At 44.6% G+C, this 21,576-nt stretch overlaps 1 protein-coding gene across 2 annotated transcripts in view; it reads right to left on the reverse strand.

The window, feature by feature from the left end:
- GADL1 (glutamate decarboxylase like 1) overlaps positions 1–21,576 on the reverse strand; it is a 604,742-nt gene that overhangs the window by 165,490 nt on the left and 417,676 nt on the right. The gene's annotated exons all lie outside the window — the stretch shown is intronic.

The raw sequence follows: 21,576 nt of genomic DNA on the forward strand, positions 1-21,576 counted from the left end.
GAAATATGTCATGCTCATGTAGACTGATAACAAATCTGTAACAATATGAATTATACAATACTTATTACAATGCTTCTTTAATGCTTTAAAGTGAAAAAATAGTATTGTCTCATATTATAAAGTCCTCCAGCACTCAATTATTTGCTACAGTACATTAACTATTGCACTGAAGATACTGCTAGAGGCGGTTTAGAAGAGTAGGGACCCGTGTACAGGCTCAATGCAGGCCCTCTCCTCTCTTGCAGCACAGCCGTAGGAGGCTATAGCTTTGGGCCATTTGCGCATGACTTTGGGAACATCCCGGTGACTTCTCTATATTGTGCATGTGCAAGTCACCGGGAAAGTGTCTGCCATTTTATTTTCCTAGTGGTCTTATGCTCTGCAGTGCCGATGTGGGACTTCTGAGAGGTAAGTTTGATTATGGGTGCAGGGTGGGCGGTGTGGGCTCCACTGGACCCAGAGCTGATATGCAGTTCACACCCTGCACTCATTATAGATATGCCAATGGATACTATAGTATATATACTGGATCATTTGACAATGAGCAAATCTGCTCAAAACGCAGCACAAAATCCGCTTTGATGCAAGTGAGCATGTTCATCTTCATGTATCTACCTAGATTTGCATCCAGATGCACAGATTTGCAAGCAAGATGGTGGCAACTGCAATAGTAAATGGGAAGAGTTATGGCATTCCTTGCAAAGTACAAAGATGCGCACCAATGCACACTGATTTTGCAGCACAGTGCAAAGATAAATGAAACTCACTGATGGGGGTGGGTGTAATAGGGTGTGAGAATCAGAAAGGGAGAAATTTGGGGAGAGTTCTCCTGTTTTTTTTTAAAGTGGCAATCATTCACAGTACATGCTAAAATCAACCTGGTTTTGCTATGCAAATGATTGCCACTTTAAAAAAAACAGGAGAACTCTCACAAATCTCTCACTTTCTGATTCTCACACTTTATTACATTCGCCCCTTGGTATATTTTATGTGTTGCACTCAAAATGTTACTCTTAACTATATATAAACTAACATATAGTGAAACACAGGCAACCCACTAAGCCTAAAACTAAAATTAAGCAACCAAACTACCGTTCCATACTGCCACGTGCACAACCAACAAACCATACACTACAAAGGATGGAGAAACTGGAACAAAGAGGTATTTTCTCTGCATCACAAGAACTATATAAACTCCAAACCCCACCCAAACTTGTCTACCCATTTTAAAGTGGAAACACTCCATTGTGGTTTTATGTCCCTCAGGCTTAAAAAACCAACAAAAAGAAACCCAACAGACACAGGTTGAACTTACTTTCAAAATGATTGACAAAATATAAAGTTGTGGAGTGGAATTCCTTACCACGCCAAAAGGTGCACAGTCACTCTGCAGAAAGACTTTGCTGCTGCACCATTGAACGGCTGATGCAATGGTATCGTCCTGTACTTTTAATGGACACATTTTGTGTATGCTGACTGCACATCACATAAAACGCATATGTCTATGGCTGGGTACAGACTACACAATGCATATGATTTTTCCTGCAAACGATATAATTCATACACACAGACCGATATCGTCACCCGGTTGCATCCAGGAGTACAGTATGCAGGATTTCATGATATTTTTAGATTTCAAGGTTAAAACTAAAGATATTGGACATTGTTAATGACTGAGGGAGTACCCTTCGCTAACAATATACAGTAGTGCATACACACTGGACGATGAGACATATATATTGTCCGATCTGCCGGATTGGACGATATATTGACTGCATATCGTCAAGTGTGTACCCAGCCTAAGTGCACTTTATTCAAAGTAGAAAACATCTTCAGACACACAAAAATGACACACTGTATAACTGCAGGCTCACTGGCTCCTAAGTATTATAATTCATTTAAGCCATAAAAGATGCAAAGAACGCGCAGTAAAACTGAACAGAAAAGTGGAAGTGGCAAGTGGCGGTTCTAAAGTGGTAAGAGCTTGCTTCATGGGCGTTTCTACAGAGGAGGGGGCCCGTGTGCACCTCCGGGTGGGCCCCCTCCTCTGAACGGTGCTGTATACTCCGGCAATGTGCCGGAGTCTACTGCGCATGCGCAGGTCTCCGGAAACATGGCGGCCGCCATGATCCGGAGACCAATTTGGCGACCGCGCATGCGTGGTGGCCATTTTGGTGGCGATTTCTGCCACGAACACTATGCCCGCTGCTGGACTCCGGTTAGGTAAGTATTTAAATGGGTGCAATGTGTGCGGTTTGGGCCCCCCTGGACCCAGGGGCCCGTGTGCACCGCACACATCGCACCCATTATAGAAACACCAAAGGCTTGCTTGTTACGTGATGACTCCACAAACGAGAATACACTAAACTGTTGTAGATGGAGATGGAAGGTGTCATGGCGCCGCGGTCTTCATACTGACAATGCTAAATTCCTTGTCGTATAAACAACCCTTGATGAAGCTAAGAACACTGTACGCTGTTTGCTCAAAGTACCGTAATGGTACGCTATTTGCGTAACGATCGCTCAGCCGTAGGCGAGACGCTCAAGCGTCACGTTCGCTCACGGCCCAGCGATCACAGGACACGTTATTGGTTATGTCTAGGGGAAAGATTCGCTGTAACGTAGCGTACGCTCGAGACCACGAGGAGGTCACCAGCGGTGCAGACGCTCACAGCACAATACCTTTATATTTAAACCTTTTAACAATGTAATGCGCTATATACCTTAATGTGAATACAGGGTGTAAATGCAACTTTGTGTAACCTGACTACCTACAAAGCTGTTTGAGCGTCACCGACGCTCAAGTGAACACTTAACACTATAGTAAATACACAGATACTGTTTTAGGGTTCCAAAGCCTATTATCTGTATTATATCTAGTATACTTGTAAAAGAGTAACACAGTACATATGATACACTACAATATAACAAAGCCTTCCTAACCAAACACCTAACTAAGGGATAAACTACAATACTATCCTGATCTAGTACAATACAATACAATACTATACAATAAAGTTTAGTCTAGGGGAGTTACGAGAGAAAAGAGAAAATAGAGAGAGAGAAATAGACACAGAGGGAGAGAGAGGAATTGGCTCACAGAAAGACAATGATTACGGAGAGAACTTACGCACAAAGGGTATGATCGCCTGCGCCTCGATATCCAGCTCCCGATTATCAGCAGATAACCGTTGATGAGAGAGTGAGAGCTGGATGTGGTCGGCCTGCCTATTTATGCCCCACACACAATGCAATCTCCTGGTCCTACAATCCTTCAGTTTATTGGACACAGGAATTCGGCCCTGTACTGTAACCAAAGGTCATAGGTTGATTCATACAGGTGGGCTGTGCTGAGTTTAAACGGCTCAGGTGGGTGGGAAACTGGGTTTCCCGCCGCATACCTGAGTATGGGTAAATAATAGAAATGGACATAAACTTCTTATGTTCATAACTATTCGCACGAGCGATTAATACGCTCCAAACCAACACCGGAATATTGCTAATTAAATACTCTTCCGATGGGTACCAAATACTGCTGTATGACTCCTGTTAGACCCTTCGTACAATACAAAGAGGGATTCCTCCGCTCAGGGACATTCTATCTAAACCAAACTTACAGAAACTATTGAGGGGAACATGATCTATAAACGACATTAATTGTGAACTTTTGTAACGAATGAGTCGCACGCTACGATCACATAAACTCTACCGTAAATGCGCATACTGCGCGTGCGAGTGCACGCTATTGCGGGTATGCGCTTCCACGGGAGAGCGTACGCATGCGCAGCACGGACCAGTGTGCGGTGCAAATATGGCAGTGTGCATTGAGACATTTTTCTGACTTCGACAGTCCACCCTTTGGCAGTCAATAATAACTGCCACAAAATTTTTAAGGAGAAAAATGTAAGTCAGGGGTTAATTGATTTCCATGGTGGGGAAAGGAGGAAGAATGGAGTAGGTGTGAAGAGAGTATGACCTAGTGAGAAAGCTGGAGCATGTGTGTATGAGTCCATGTTTGGGGGGGTCATGTATCATCGTGCCGTACGTGTGGTAAATCAAGCTTCGAGGTATTGCGAAGTATACATTTGAATTCCTTCTTATCCTGTGGTACAGGTCTGTGGATGGGCTGTCAAACTCTACCGAGCTCATTTCGGCTGTGGTTGTAACACAATGGGGATGCACATTTTAGTTGATGATACATGAATTGGGGGGGTATGTGGTTGCTGCTATCTGTGCCTGTATTCCCTATCGACTATGTGTGTTATTACCTGAGGGTTGCAGAGATGAAGATAAAGAACACTTACGAAAAATGCAATGATATTCTATGTCAGGTTAATGTACGTTCGTCGATTGAGGTCTTGATTGGTGTCGTTTGATTGCAGTCTTCTTCTTTGTGCTTTTGCTCATAAATCGTGAGTAAAGCAAACAACGTCCATGGATTTACAAAAAATGTTGGGCTAGCGTGATTTTAAAGTTCCTAGGGAAACTGGGGTACCCATGGCATTGTCCATAAAATCTTGTATATCAGGTCGTCTGCTCTTCTTCTTTCCATCTTTCCGTTGTCGGCCCCTTGGCTCATCAGGTCCTTCGTCTACGTGGGTCTTTGTACCTCGGAGGAAAACATAGAAATGGGTGAAAGACGGACCGTATACTCATTACATCATTACGTCATGGTTTCTAGCATTGGGTCATAAATCAAATCCAGGTTAATTACAGTTTCCTCACTCCTCAAGCTCATCACTTTCGTACTTTGTTTACACCTCATCAAAGCCTGCCCGCATCTAAATATCAATCCAATAGATATAACGACACCTAAGATACACAGGAGAAACTTTCCAACATCCATTATGATTCCTTGAGCCCAGTCTCCTAAACCGGAGAACCAATTTCGCGGGTTCAACCATGACACCCAACCAGTCAGCTCATTACCTACAGCAGCAAGGGTGAGATTGTGTTTCCGACGAAATTCCCACTTTAATTGCAGAATATCGTCCATCTTTTGGTCTATGACCTCTACCGGATCCTCGGTGTTATTTGTGATATACGTGCAACACTTTATACCGTACTGTGTTGCCAATGTAACACAATATCCGCCTGTTACTGCTGTAAGGTAATTAAGAACCATCCTATGCTGAACTAGTTCTGTTTTATACGCTTGGAGTTCTCTTCCAGTGTATCTAAACGTGTCATCATACATTTCAGTGATATTGTCTAACAAATTGGCGAGTGCGGAAATGTATTTATAATTCATCACTCCTCGAGCGGTACGAGTGAAATCTAACGCTACCAGAACCTGAATCCCGGTGGATTCATGGATAAGATCAGAGGCCGGATGCTCTAACCTTTCTGACAGTTGTCTTTTAACTCGGTGTTCGTAGTGAGTGTGAGTATAAGGAGCTTGGGCACCACGGTGTATGTCCTTCATTTTGTCATGTGTTACAGTCATCACTTCAGGCAATACTTTTCCAATATAACACAATCCTTCAGAGTTTGGGGCAAGCCACTTGTACGCCTTTCTCCCGCATATGAAATATGCATCATCGGGGAGAACATAAGGGACGGAGAAGGACATGACCATGTTACAAACCTTCCAGGTGAAATCTCCTGACCCTAATTCTTCCATCTGTCTAATACACGTATCAGTCTGTATGATATGTGCACAGTATCCTGGTGATACCTCTCCCACTTTAGTAATTCTATTTCCTAAGGTATACCTATACCGGAAAGATTTTCCTCTACTGGCTATGTGGCGTACAAGCTCTGTATCTGTAGGCATTCTATCTGCTCTGTGTGAAAAGGTCATGGTGAGGTTGCTCCATGACACTTCCCAATTTCCCGGTTTTCTAGGATTGGAGATGTTAAAACATAAGAGGGACCTATCCACATGGTATTGGTGGAGCTTCAAACTAGGAGGGCTGGAGATGTTAAACCTCCGGTCCACCGGTCTCCCACCACTTAGCTCAAGTACTTCCCCTAACGTTAAAGGAAATGGTACTAGCCCTGATTTGCTGTGACCCTGAGGTACTTGAGAGCATACCCAACAATCTGTTTGGTTCAACACGTTACCCACTAGAGAGTGATAGTCACTCAATGGATGCCGGTCCATATGGATATTAAAACTAGATTGGCATTGCTTTATGCATCCATCTTCAACCAGATTACCACAGAGCCTACAGATACAATTTTCCTCAGCTAACAATCCATCACAATTTCTTCTATCGGATCGTTTTCTGATACTCGCCTTTGCTTGTTGGATTGGTTGATCTTGGAAAACTACGCCTCCATCATCATAATCGGAACCCATTCCAGAACCTCTCTCGACCTCTATGGTACTCTCGCCGGAACAGACTGCTCTGGTCAACATCATGGTTAACATCAAAATCCGGATCACAGTCTCTTTGGGCAAGTCCATCTTTGAGGAGGAAATGGAGAAGAATGAGAAAGGGGAAAAAGAAATATCAAGGGAGAAGGGATGGGAAGTGGAGAAAAACAATAAAAGGGAGAAGGGAGTCGACAACTGCTTTCGATCTTCAAGGCTCAGGTGCCGCCTCAGTCCTCCTGGAACAGACACTCCAGTGATACAACCTCTACCGTCTGTTCCTTATCACGGGACTTCTCTGGGTCAGCAACCTTCTTGCAGTGGGATGAATGGACCCAAGTCTCTCTCTCAGCAACCTTCAATGCTGTGGTGCTAGTCAATAAGACCTGGTATGGTCCTTCCCATCTATCAATAAGACAACCTGAGCGTAGAAAATTTCGTATCATTACATAATCCCCAGGTTCAATGTCATGACAATTACTATCTGGTAAATCAGGAATCACCAACTTCAGATTATCATTTTGACTCCTCAACTGCTTACTCATGTTAATCAAGTACTTTACAGTTACTTCATTGTTACATTTCAAATCATCCTGAGGGTTAATCATGACATGCGGTTGTCGACCAAACAGAATTTCAAAAGGAGACAGATTAAGAGGGGACCTGGGAGTGGTTCTGATGCTATATAAAACAATGGGTAAAGCTTCTGGCCATGTCAATCCTGTCTCTGCCATTACTTTACTCAATTTATTTTTAATAGTGCTGTTCACTCTTTCGACCTTCGCACTCGCCTGTGGACGGTACGGAGTGTGCAGCTTGCTATCAATTCCCATCAACTTACACATTCCTTGAAAGACATCACCTGTAAAATGGGTACCCCTATCACTTTCAATGATTCTAGGGATACCATATCTACATACAAATTCCTGCACAATTTTCTTAGCTGTAAACATGGCGGTATTTGTAGCTGCTGGAAAAGCTTCGACCCAATTCGAGAAAACATCTATACAGACAAGTACATACTTTAAGTTTCTACATGGGGGCAATTGGATGAAGTCAATTTGTATTACTTGGAAAGGGCCGCCGGCAGGTGGGATATGGGAGGGTTCTGTAGGTATTGCCTTTCCAATATTCTTTCTCAGACAGGTAAGGCATGACATTGCTCTTTTACCAGCATGAGAGGAGAATCCTGGGGCGCACCAGTATGCTCTTACCAATTTGCACATCCCCTCCTTGCCTAGATGAGTCAGCCCGTGAGCTGCTTCAGCCAGACATGGAAGGTATGCCCTGGGGGCCACTGGTTTACCATGTCCATCCGTCCAGAGCCCTGAGGGCTCCTGGCCATATCCCTTTGCCTTCCAGACTGCTCTCTCTTGAGTGGAACACAAACTCTGCATCTCACACAACTTCTGTGTGTTGATGGTATTAAATACCATCAACTGTGTGGTGTCTGTCCGTATGGGGGTAGCAGCTGCAAGCTTTGCAGCTTCGTCTGCTCGGCTGTTACCAAGGGATACTGGGTCTTGGCTATACGTATGTGCTTTACATTTGATAACAGCCACTCTGTCGGGTTCCTGTATCGCTGTTAGAAGCCTTTTTATATACGCTGCATGCGCTATCGGTGTGCCAGCTGCCGTCATGAAATTTCTGAGCCGCCATAGGGCTCCGAAATCATGGACTACCCCGAACGCGTATCTAGAATCGGTGTAGATATTGGCAGACTTACCCTTAGCCAATTCACATGCTCTGGTTAGGGCGACCAGTTCAGCAACCTGGGCTGAGTGAGGTGGGCCTAGCGGTTCCGCTTCTATGGTGTCTTGGTCATCTACGACTGCGTATCCAGTACACAAGTCTCCCGAGTCTGACTGTCTGTGACAACTACCGTCCGTGTAGAACGTGAGTTCTGCATCTTCTAGTGGATTGTCACTGATGTCAGGCCTTGCGGTAAAATTTTGGGTCAAATATTCCATACAATCATGTGCATCCTCCTTTGTATAAAATCCTCCTTCCCCATCACTCTCACCTCCCACCCTTTGTGCCTGTCCAGGCACACCTGGGAGAAATGTTGCAGGGTTTAATGCGCTGCATCTCCTTATGGTGATGTTTACTGGGGCCATTAATGCCAATTCCCATCTCGTAAACCTTGCTGATGAGACATGTCTGGTTTGGGCAGAATTTAATAAGGCAGATACTGCATGTGGTGTATGGATTGTGAGGTTGTGGCCTAGCACGACATCTTCGCTTTTCGTCACTAGCAATGCTATCGCCGCAACGCTACGCAAGCATGTGGGGAGGGACCGCGCTACCGTATCTAGCTGAGCGCTGTAGTATGCAACTGGCCTGCTGGCGTCACCGTGTTTTTGTGTTAGTACACCTGCTGCGCACCCAGCACTTTCTGTTCCGTATAGTTCAAAGGGTTTCCCATAGTCTGGCATACCTAGTGCAGGTGCCTGCGTTAGACACTGTTTGAGTCTCTCAAATGCCGTTTCAGATTCGTCTGTATGCGAAATCCGATCAGGTTTGTTTGAGGAGACCATTTCCTGCAGAGGTAGTGCCAATATGGAAAACCCTGGGATCCAATTACGGCAATATCCACACATTCCTAAAAACGTTCTGATCTGTTGCTGGGTTTGTGGTAGTGTCATGTCTCTAATGGCTTGGATTCTATCAGCGGTCAGGTGTCTCAGTCCTTGTGTTAGACAGTGTCCCAAATATTTTACCTTAGCTTGGCATAATTGCAACTTGTCTTTGGAGACCTTGTGACCTGTGTCTGAAAGATGAAACAGGAGCTGTTTCGTATCTTTCAGGGATGCCTCCAATGAATCAGAACACAGTAGTAGATCATCCACATACTGTATCAACACTGATCCACTTTCCGGTTGGAAAGACTGTAAACAATCATGCAAAGCCTGAGAAAATATACTTGGACTATCTATGAAACCTTGGGGTAATCGAGTCCACGTGTATTGGACTCCTCTGTATGTAAATGCAAACAAATATTGACTGTCAGGGTGCAGAGGTACCGAAAAGAAAGCGGAGCAGAGGTCAATAACAGTGAAAAATTTGGCAGTGGGAGGAATTTGCATTAGGATGACAGCTGGATTAGGCACTACGGGGAACTGACTCTCGACTATTTTGTTAATCCCCCTTAGATCCTGCACTAGCCTGTAACCCCTCCCCCCACTCTTTTTAACAGGGAAGATGGGACTATTTGCTGTGCTGGACGTTCTTACTAGAATGCCCTGTTGTAGCAAGCGCTCTATTACGGGAAAAACTCCTAACTCCACCTCTGGCTTCAGAGGATACTGTGGGATTTTTGGAGCTATCCTACCATCTTTTACTTGCACTACTACTGGAGCTACGTTTGCCATTAATCCAGTGTCTTGTCCATCTTTTGTCCAAAGTGAATCTGGTATCTGAGATGTCATCTCTTCTACCTGGGATGGATTCCTATTTGTCATAATGGAATGTGACATTAATTTTGATGGGGAGTCTAACATATCTCGTACTTCTTGAGCGTGATTCTCAGGTATGTCCAAGAATACACCTTCAGGAGTACAATAAATGACGCAACCCATTTTACATAGTAAGTCTCTTCCCAGGAGATTGGTAGGTGCCGATGCAGCCAGCAAAAAGGAATGCTTGGTATGCAAAGGTCCTATTGTAATCTCTGCTGGTTTGCTAACAGGGTAATGCTGGACTACTCCTGTTACTCCTATGGCTGGAACTGTCCTACCAGTGGTTCTCATGCCCACTGTCGAATTTATCACTGACTTGGCCGCCCCTGTGTCTACAAGAAAGTTTAAAGTTTTACCAGCCACATTGATTGCAATCTCTGGTTCGCTTCCAAGACTGGCAATCAATTTAACTGGTTGCAGATTACAGGTATGGCCACACCCCTATTGGGTATGCTGACCTCCCTGAATCCCAGTGGCAGCAACTACTTGTGGGGGAGTTAGCTGGGAACTACCAGAGGCGTGCCAATCTCTGTTCGGGGGGTATCTTTTTGTTTCCCCTGTATGTGGCTCAAAACTCCGCCTCTGTGGACCCTGCTCCCAATGTCGTGTGTGGTGTTGTTGTCTGGGGGGTTGAAAAGATCTTTGTACATTCTTTGATCTACATTCTCGTGCAAAATGTCCTGGTCTGTTACAAGAAAAACATGTTATTCCACTTGCCTTACCCACAGGATTCGGTGGTACATACGCAGGCTGCCTTGTGGTCAGCGCCTGTATACTTACGGACATCAACTTATCACTTTGCGACTCCCTGTGCCTAGTGATGTTTTTGTCGTGATCAACAGCAGCCTCTCTCAAAGTGGACACTGACAGACCTCGCCAGCATGGCTGCGTGGTCTGTACCCTAGCCTTTAATGTTTCTTTCAAACCATCCATCAGTACAGATACTGCTACTTCTCGATGGTTTGGGTTGGTCTTTATGTCTTCTATACCAGTGTATTTTGCCATTTCTGATAATGCCCGGTGGAAATATTCTGCTGCCGTTTCAGACTCCTTTTGTTTAATGGAGAATAGTTTATTCCATTTAGCAACGGCTGGGAAATATTCTTTTAGCTGCAAATTTATCCTTTTTACATTATCCTGGTCGTACACATCTGTAAGTGGTACCTCTTTGTCTAGTCCACAATCAGCCAAGAATTTAACTGGGTCGACACTGGGGGGTAAGCAAGCTCTTAGCACTACCTGCCAATCCTTATTATTGGGCTCTAAAGTGTTTCCTAGATCCCTGATATATTTTTGGCTTGCCACTAAATCCTTTCTGGGGTCTGGGAATTCAGACACTATGGTCCTTAATTCCATTCTAGTGAACGGGCAATACATGGCAATGTTCCTGACGGGTGTGACTCCTGATGCATCTGTTTTCCCATTGGGAACTACTATCACCTTAACTGGATTAACTCTTATAACTTCACTCTGTGTAGATTCTACAGCTTGGGGTGTAAGTGTTTCAGTGTAATGCATGGTGCCGTACTTACCTGATGACACGACCTCACCTATCCCTCCGCTAGGGGCCTTCACTAATCTCGTGGCTGTTGATGTGCCTACTGTAGTCTCTGAAATGGTGGCTGCAAGAGAGAGAGCTGAAATTGTTGATGGATCGTCTTCTTGATCACACTCCTGGGGAAGGTTCAAAACAGGGTACAACTTGCACGGGTTAATACTTGCATGGGTTATTTGGTTAACATCATTAACATTAACATGGTTACTAAGAGTTTTAGTTTTACAACCCAGTGCGTCTTTCTCCGTAATCAACTTCTCTCCTGATATATATGGTGGAGGAGGAGCTGTGGCTATCAGTTTCCTTACTGCCCCAGATCCTGCCGCCAGAGCCAAACCTCTCTGTATCTCACCTTCCTGGTGCCACAACTGTAAATAATCATAATGCTGAATTCGTCTCTTTGTTGGTTTTACGAGACATATCCTCCTCCTTAAATTTTGTAACACTTCCGGACTGAAGCTACCTATTCTTGGGAACTTGTCCCTGTCTTGTACAGTCATTCTCTCCCATTCATCACATAAAGATTCGGTGTGAATTCCATATTTTTCACACATTACATATCGTGCCGACCCAACTGGTCGGTTCACAGAATCAACCTGAACCAGGGTTGATCGCCCCCTACCTGAGCAACTGGCCCCCATCGTCTGTAGGTGTTGCTTAGTCCTCCTTGGATTTTCTGTATCAAGGTTTTCAGCAAGCCTTTACAGACAACCAAATTACTCCACAGTAGGCCGGCGGTGGCGGTTTACCGAGTACCCCACTCACTCGCCCACCTCGACCAATACGACCTGATCACACCGATATGGTGCTGGCGTACTCGATACAGGGCCCCTATGGAACCTTCAGTTTACTGGAACATATGAGGGATACCCGCAGGACACTTACTCTTTCCAGTAAACGTTGGGGTTGTTAGATAGTTCCTGAGTGACCAGCGAACTTCCCTTCCAAAAATAAAAAATTACACAAATCACGTCAGAATGTACAAATAGCGTTTATGACCTTCGTACACAAATAGTACCGGTCAGGTTTACTAATGCACACAATTACGTGCGGTACAATCGTTCAGCACATAAGCAACTAATCTTATGTGCGGAGCGACCAGTGGAATCGAAAATTTCGGCTGCGAATTCCTTCAGCCAGAGCTTAATGGCCTATATGGGTTCTGCACCAACACCCCAGGCGTTGTGCCACTGGACTTTTATAGCGGACCTTTTTACCTTATGACCTCCTGGTCTTGTTCCTTATGACCTCCTGGTCTTGTTACCTTATGACCTCCTGGTCTTGTTACCTTATGGTCCGCTATACTCTAATGCTCAAATATTATTTAACCAGAGATGCCTCCCTGGCCACCGTATATGTCACTTACACGTATGTTCCTTAACGAGTACCCGACTTTCCTTTTGGTTCCCCCTTTAAAATTGTATAAACACACTCACTCAACACATGTACACTTTTGTTTCTACCTCTATTTCTGCGCAGAAATTTGTCTTCAGCCCAAGTGTGTTACTAATTAGGAGCAGGATCTGTTAAACTAAATTTCGGGTTTTCCAAAAATTGATTTGCGTTATTTACCGCGTCGCGTTATCTACCGCTGTGCGTTACTTATCGCCTTTGCGCCACTTATCGCTTTTGCGCTACTTATCGCTTTTGCGCTAATTCAACTTTATCACAACTTGAGCTACGTGGGCGTAACCAGACGCTACGTTGCGTAATGTACGCTGCGTGCGTCTGCCTTTCGGATTGCGTACGCTAGTCTTTGTTAGCGACACGTGTACGCAATGCAGAGGATCCACCGTAACACAATATTTATCAATGTAGATGATCCCTGATCATCCACCGCAATCCACACTGCACACTGGCTGCCTCGTCTCTAAGACAAAACCGTGTTCTATACTTTAATTATTACTTTTACTATTAAATAACAGCAAATCTCTTTTTGCACTTTCTATCAACTATAAAATTGGCAAACAGGAATAGTGATATACGAAAAATGAAATATACAAGTGGAAAGAAATGCAGGTATATGCGTGCGTACGCAAGACAAAAGAAAAATAAACAGTTTTAAAAGACACAAGCGTTTTGTTCTTACTTCCGGTTACCGGGTTCCTTCAGCACTCTTTACCTAAGCGAAGCAGACGCTTATCCCGTCAGCAACTGTGAGACAACCTCCCACCCTTTTGCTGGGGGATAAAGTCTGCTGATCTACCTAGTGCAGATGTGAAAAGGACCGGGCGAGCCCGCAATTGACAATGCTAAATTCCTTGTCGTATAAACAACCCTTGATGAAGCTAAGAACACTGTACGCTGTTTGCTCAAAGTACCGTAATGGTACGCTATTTGCGTAACGATCGCTCAGCCGTAGGCGAGACGCTCAAGCGTCACGTTCGCTCACGGCCCAGCGATCACAGGACACGTTATTGGTTATGTCTAGGGGAAAGATTCGCTGTAACGTAGCGTACGCTCGAGACCACGAGGAGGTCACCAGCGGTGCAGACGCTCACAGCACAATACCTTTATATTTAAACCTTTTAACAATGTAATGCGCTATATACCTTAATGTGAATACAGGGTGTAAATGCAACTTTGTGTAACCTGACTACCTACAAAGCTGTTTGAGCGTCACCGACGCTCAAGTGAACACTTAACACTATAGTAAATACACAGATACTGTTTTAGGGTTCCAAAGCCTATTATCTGTATTATATCTAGTATACTTGTAAAAGAGTAACACAGTACATATGATACACTACAATATAACAAAGCCTTCCTAACCAAACACCTAACTAAGGGATAAACTACAATACTATCCTGATCTAGTACAATACAATACAATACTATACAATAAAGTTTAGTCTAGGGGAGTTACGAGAGAAAAGAGAAAATAGAGAGAGAGAAATAGACACAGAGGGAGAGAGAGGAATTGGCTCACAGAAAGACAATGATTACGGAGAGAACTTACGCACAAAGGGTATGATCGCCTGCGCCTCGATATCCAGCTCCCGATTATCAGCAGATAACCGTTGATGAGAGAGTGAGAGCTGGATGTGGTCGGCCTGCCTATTTATGCCCCACACACAATGCAATCTCCTGGTCCTACAATCCTTCAGTTTATTGGACACAGGAATTCGGCCCTGTACTGTAACCAAAGGTCATAGGTTGATTCATACAGGTGGGCTGTGCTGAGTTTAAACGGCTCAGGTGGGTGGGAAACTGGGTTTCCCGCCGCATACCTGAGTATGGGTAAATAATAGAAATGGACATAAACTTCTTATGTTCATAACTATTCGCACGAGCGATTAATACGCTCCAAACCAACACCGGAATATTGCTAATTAAATACTCTTCCGATGGGTACCAAATACTGCTGTATGACTCCTGTTAGACCCTTCGTACAATACAAAGAGGGATTCCTCCGCTCAGGGACATTCTATCTAAACCAAACTTACAGAAACTATTGAGGGGAACATGATCTATAAACGACATTAATTGTGAACTTTTGTAACGAATGAGTCGCACGCTACGATCACATAAACTCTACCGTAAATGCGCATACTGCGCGTGCGAGTGCACGCTATTGCGGGTATGCGCTTCCACGGGAGAGCGTACGCATGCGCAGCACGGACCAGTGTGCGGTGCAAATATGGCAGTGTGCATTGAGACATTTTTCTGACTTCGACAGTACTTACCTCTCCGGGCGCGCTGGGTCTCCGTGCGGCCGTCCTCGCTGGCGGGTCCCCGGCGTCCGGCGCTCCGTCTAGCAGGCCTCCACGTCCGACGTCCTCGGGAGCTGCGGGTGACGTCATCGGCCCGTCCTCCAATCAGGCCCTGGCGGGAAGTTTAAATTCAGACGCCGGGCAGTGCTCCGGCGCCTGAGTATCATCGTTCAAACTGTACCTGTGATCTCCAGTGCTCCGTGTCTCCAGCACATCCATGCCTCCAAGCACTTCTGTGCCTCCAAGCACTTCCGTGCCTCCAAGCACTTCCGTGCCTCCAGCACCTCCGTGCCTCCAAGCACTTCCGTGCCTCCAAGCACTTCCGTGCCTCCAAGCACCTCCGTGCCTCCAGCACATCCGTGCCTCCAAGCACCTCCGTGCCTCCAGCACATCCGTGCCCCCAAGCACCTCCGTGCCCCCAAGCACCTCCGTGCCTCCAGCACCTCCGTGCCTCCAAGCACCTCCGTGCCTCCAATCACCTCCGTGCCTCCAGCACCTCCGTGCCTCCAAGCACCTCCGTGCCTCCAAGCACTTCTGTGCCTCCAGCACATCCGTGCCTCCAAGCACCTCCGTGCCTCCAGCACATCCGTGCCTCCAAGCACCTCCGTGCCTCCAGCACATCCGTGCCTCCAAGCACCTCCGTGCCCCCAAGCACCTCCGTGCCTCCAAGCACTTCCGTGCCTCCAGCACATCCGTGCCTCCAAGCACCTCCGTGCCTCCAAGCACCTCCGTGCCTCCAGCACCTCCGTACCTCCGTGCCTCCAAGCACCTCCGTGCCTCCCAGCACCTTCGTGATTTACCAGCACCTGTCAAGTTCTCTCTTTCAGGAGACCTTCAGCGTCCGCACGTGCCTCCTGTCCGCCGATCAGATCCTGCATGAGGAAGACTTAAATCCGGCCATCTCTGCTGCGGCCCAGTTGCGGTTCCACTTCCCGGTCATCGGAAGAAACCCCGAGTCCACAACCTCCTCAAACCAGGTCAGTGATAGAAGGGAGGAATCCCTATCAAGTTACTGGTATTGGGAAAGGAGGGGACTTTGAAGAAATTGTATTTAAATTGAAGTTCTTGTAAAACACTCAAACACACACACAGAAAAACACAGACATAAACACACACACAAACAGAAATACATACAGAGAGTGAGACACATAGGTCCTAAATGAGACCTGATCCCTCCTCTGAGAATTTGTAGAGGTTTGCGATTAGATAGTCGCCACTCAGACAGAGTGAATACCTGCCCCGTACAAGTCTGCGTACACCTTGTGAAAATCTCTGAGAACGCCGGTCAGCTGCAAATCTGATTGCAACTTACTCAACATCTAATGATTTTCCCAGTCTGTGCATATACCAGGACCTACTCCTACACTGCGATAGAAACAGGCTGATCGGGCTGGAGCTGACATCACTCACCCTCCCTGAAAACAGTTGGGCACGCCTGCGCTTTTACTGTCAGTCCCAGAAAATGGCCAGTTACCACCCCCAAACACCGGCTTCAACTTGCATATGCCTAGCAATCAAAAAAGACACTGGATTTTTCTGCATTTTGGCCTCACGTATGTGCACTACAATCCATACGCATGCGCAGCCGATCGATAATTGGCTGCCTTGCGAATTCACACAACAGCGCTCAGGCTTGAATCTGGCCCATACATACAGATACAGAGGTCCGCAGAGACTTCTGATGGGGAAGGGTGCTGGTAAGGTGCATCCACAGGAGGGAGTGCAGCTATGCACCCTCGTTCAGTATGTACCTATTGTGCGCACCACTACTAAGCGGCCAAATGCTCGCAAGTGGCATGGTCCGTCTTTGCAATAATGGCGGCATGGTTACGCCTCCCCTACATTCCTAGGCCCCTACAGAAGCCCAGACTTGGGAAATGAATACCTGCCCCCCTCCCCATCTTATGGGCTAATTCAGACTTGATCGCTGCTGTACGTTTTTGCACAGCAGCGATCAGGTCTGAACTTCGCATGCGCCAGCACCGCAGTACGCTAGCGCATGTCAGACAGCTGACGGCTGTCTTAGCCTTACGATCGCCTCTGCCTGATTGACAGGCAGGGGCGGTCGCTGGGCTTGAGGAAGTAGGCCGGCGGCGTTTGGGCGCCATTTAGGGGGTGCGGTCTGGGCAACGCCGGTGTGTGTGGACCGTTGGGGGGGCGGGCCGCAGTGGCTGCGTGACATCATGCGATGAGTAGCTCCCTGCCAGTGTGCAGGAGCTGCGCTGGCTGGGAGCTACTCTTCCAGTACAAAAGCATCACAGCTGTGAGATGCTTTTGTACTTGTGCGGGGGGGGGGGGGGGGGGTCTGACATGCGGGGCGGAATGCGGGGCGGACTAGCCCTGTGCTGGGCATCCCCCCGCATGTCTGTGTCACTGATCGTATCTGTGCTAAATTTAACACATCTACGATCAGGTCTGAATTAGGCCCTTAGTGCCCTGCGCACACACACACACACACACACACACACACACACACACACAAAGAAATACAATGGACACACAGATACGAATATGGACGCATATAGACACACAGGCACAGAAATAGACACACACAGACACAGATTACAGCAACACACATAGACATGCTATACACACAAAAAAAGACATACACTCAGATATAGACGCATATGGACATACAGGTAAAGAAATAGACACAGACACACACAGAGAAATAGAACATGGCTTTGCTCCACAAAAATCTCACAAAAATTGCTCTTGCATATCACAGAAAATAATAAACTGTATATGCGGGTAGTCATTTTTATGTATTTTGTTTCTTATTTTGTATCTACAGATTTTTTTAAATCACAGTTTATTTGCTTAGTTCCCTCACATATACAGTCAATTGTTTGAATGTGAAAACATGACAGATAATAGTGTGACACTGCAGTCACGCTAAGGTTTTCAGAAACCTCTACACACATTTACTTTGGCGTCAGTGCCCTTAATTATCTACCTAACTTTTGTATTGGTGTGAAAAATACAAATTTTCCTCTTCATCATACTTTCAGAGCAGCTGCTGCCGGCTTTAATGATCATATACTGTAGATGGCGTTTACCGAAATGATAAAGCAGACAAAATTTCTTGCATTAATCATAGTTTTATGAATAATGAGAAATGCAGCAAATCATATTGGGCCATGATAGGAAATTCTTTCACTCGGCATAATGCAAACCAATCCAATCTCCGTAATGATTGCTGTAGTCCCCAAAGAAATACCATCTGTTTTGTATGCCTTTGTTTTATGCTGTAAGTTGGCTGCTCTGTACATTTCTGCTGTAAAAGTTGACAGCATTTCAACAGTACATTAAATACTGACAGAAAAAAAAATTAAAACAATTCAATCTTCTTGAAGTACTACACAAATTACATTTGCTGTGTTTCAGCTGAAGAAACGACAGACTTTAATTTTCTTGATAACACGCTCCTGAAATGACACCTCGTGTGTCGTAAAATGAAAATGAAAAGGTCAAAGCAATGGAAGTATAATGGAAATATTTAGATATATAATGTCTTTTAGTGAGCATTTTTTTGCTTGTAAATTATAAAATATATAAAGAAAGAAAGAAAAAAGAGAAAAAGAAAGAAAGAGAAAGAAAGAAAGAAAGAAAGAAAGAAAGAAAGAAAGAAAGAAAGAAAGAAAGAAAGAAAGAAAGAAAGAGAGAAAGAAAGAAAAAAATGTGTCAAATGGTTATTATGTTGCAGTATACGGTGGTTATAATAAAGTAGGCTTTTACACAGTTTACCTAAACCAGCAATGGTAAGTACAGTACCTCTTGGAGAAGTTATGTCAGGTGAGGACAGCAAGATACGTATAGAAAAAGACAGACATGAAACCGTTGAGTGGCACATTGACTAAGAGCCTGAAAATGAGAAAGCCTGTACTGATTATACGGAAGAACAGACTTGCTAAAGATAATGAATTCATACAAGTGAAGTTTTTTTTTCTCACTGTGATAGTCACAAGTTGATCCAGGTAGAAAATTACTTTTTGATTGCAGAACTGCAGTTCTTTAAATGACAGGTAAATCGATTAGTTTATCCTACAATGGAGTAAGCGCTATGGTTCCTTAAACCAAAAAATTAGATGGCAACAGTTCTATTCCCAAAAACCGCCAGACTGTTGGTTTTATTTATTTAATTTTTAAAACAGATAAACATGGCCATAAAGCAAAACTAAGAGATAAAAAAAACAAAAAAACATTATAGTTTTATTCAGAGACCAAAGCAATTCTGGTGCTCACAGCGATTTCATTTTTCTGCTACTGTGCTTTTGCTGAAACCTCTACTCTAGAACTTTGTACAGCACATGCATTACATTGGGTATGCACAAAGGCGCAGATGCAATTGGCTTGCTCGGTATCAGATACCAAATTTTGGTTTGGATCTGAAAGTGTGGGTTACTTTCCTGCAAATCCAGTGGAACCCTGCTAAAATTGTGAGTCCCATAGGCATTCTGGGAGAGTATGCAGCTACAGTAAGATTAAAAGTCACCAAAGTGTCCTTTCCATTAGCAGTCTTCTGCTGCTGTAGGCTTGTGCTTTCAATTTCTGGCAGCTCAAAAGGCTGCAAGTCACTGGCCACTGTGTAGTATTATAACCAGAGGCGTAACTCTGGGAGGCAACGGAGTCATCTGTCGCCGGGCTCCTGCTCCGAAGGGGGGCACCTTGCCTCCCATTCTGTGACACCATTGAATTAAGTTAATTGACAGCTGCCACAGGGGGTAATTCTGAGTTGATCGCAGCAGCAAGTTTGTTAGCAATTGGGCAAAACCATGTGCACTGCAGGGGGGGCAGATATAACATTTGCAGAGAGAGTTAGATTTGGGTGGGTTATATTGTTTCTGTGCAGGGTAAATAATGGCTGCTTTATTTTTAGACTGCAATTTAGATTTCAGCTTGAATACACCCCACCCAAATCTAACTCTCTCTGCACATGTTATATCTGTCCCCCCTGCAGTGCACACGGTTTTGCCCAACTGCTAACAAAGTTGCTGCTGCGATCAGTTCAGAATTAGGCCCACTATCTCTACAGTGGCCGACTTCCTCACTGGTCCCTGCACCTTACAAATCACACCCTTTTTATTATACTGTAGATGCACATTTTACAAGTGTCATAGCCAGGATTAGAAATCTTAACCTATTACACTGGAAGCAGACAACTTACTGATGAAGCTATTTGCTCCTATATAGGTAATTTGAGAATTCTAACTATATGAAGTTACTTCTCTGACAATTACATGTAACTTCATATAGTTAGAATTCTCATGCTTCCTGTGTAGGTGCAATTTGCTCCATCGGTAAAGTGTCTGTTTTTAGTGTAACAGGTCATGGGTTCTAATCCTGGATATGACTGCTAAGAAATGTGTGATTTATAATAAAAGACAATGAAATGTATATACACAGTATATACATTTTTTTCCTCAGAACACACACACACATTATATATATAATTTATATAGACACACACACACACACACACACACACACACACACACACACACACACACACATACATATATTTATCTAAATATAGGTGGACACCAATATTTATCTTGCCTCCGGGCGACTGGGACGAACTTACGCCACTGATTATAACTGCACCCATAGGTGTTGCTACCCTGACTTTGTTACCGTTTATTGAACATGTAAAGCTAGAAGATCACAGGCTTGAGTGCTTTTGTATTGGTTAGAGAACTCCCATGTGACTTCTGGTATGATTATTATTTAAAGAAGGGTGACATTAAAAATTATATATTACTTTCTGTTTTAAAGATGCAGAACACAGTTAACATTCAAATACACCCCCAAATCCCCCGGTATCTGGATGGTAGGTTGACAGTACGTAGGTCGACAGTCAATAGGTTGACCACGATTGGCTGACATGAACAAGGTCGACATGGGAAAAAGATTGACACAGTAAAAAGTCAACAGAAAAGGTCAACACGGGATAGGTCCATGCATGAGAAGGTCGACATGACTTTTAAAAAGAAAAATATTTTTAACTTTTTCATACTTTACCATCCACGTGGACTACGATTGGGAATATTAGCCTTGCCTGCAGCATGGTGAGCAAAGCGAGCCATGCAAGGGGACATGGTGCACTAGTTGGGGTTCATGGTCATGTTAAAACGCGATGCCAAAAACATTAAAAAAGCTCATGTCAACCTTTTCATGTGTCGACCTGTCCCATGTTGACCTTTTCACTGTTGACCTTTTTCCCATGTTGACCATGTCCATGTTGCCCAATAGTGCTCAACCTATTGACTGTTGACCTTATCCAAGTCGACCCATTGATCCCTAACCAACCACACTGCCACCAAAAATAAAAACTAAATATAATCACAAAGTAACACACACAAACTATCTAAACATTCTTACTTACAGTATGGTTTGGTGGGATTGTGACTGAAAGGGTGATAGTTGATTGTATGAAAGAGTGAGAACACTTACAGTATGTGACAAAATAACCTACCATACAGTATTTATAATAGCTAGCACAATGTAAACATTAGTTTGCAATTGCATCCT

Source organism: Pseudophryne corroboree, chromosome 5 (genome assembly GCF_028390025.1).
Source record: "Pseudophryne corroboree isolate aPseCor3 chromosome 5, aPseCor3.hap2, whole genome shotgun sequence".
NCBI classification, from domain to species: domain Eukaryota; kingdom Metazoa; phylum Chordata; class Amphibia; order Anura; family Myobatrachidae; genus Pseudophryne; species Pseudophryne corroboree.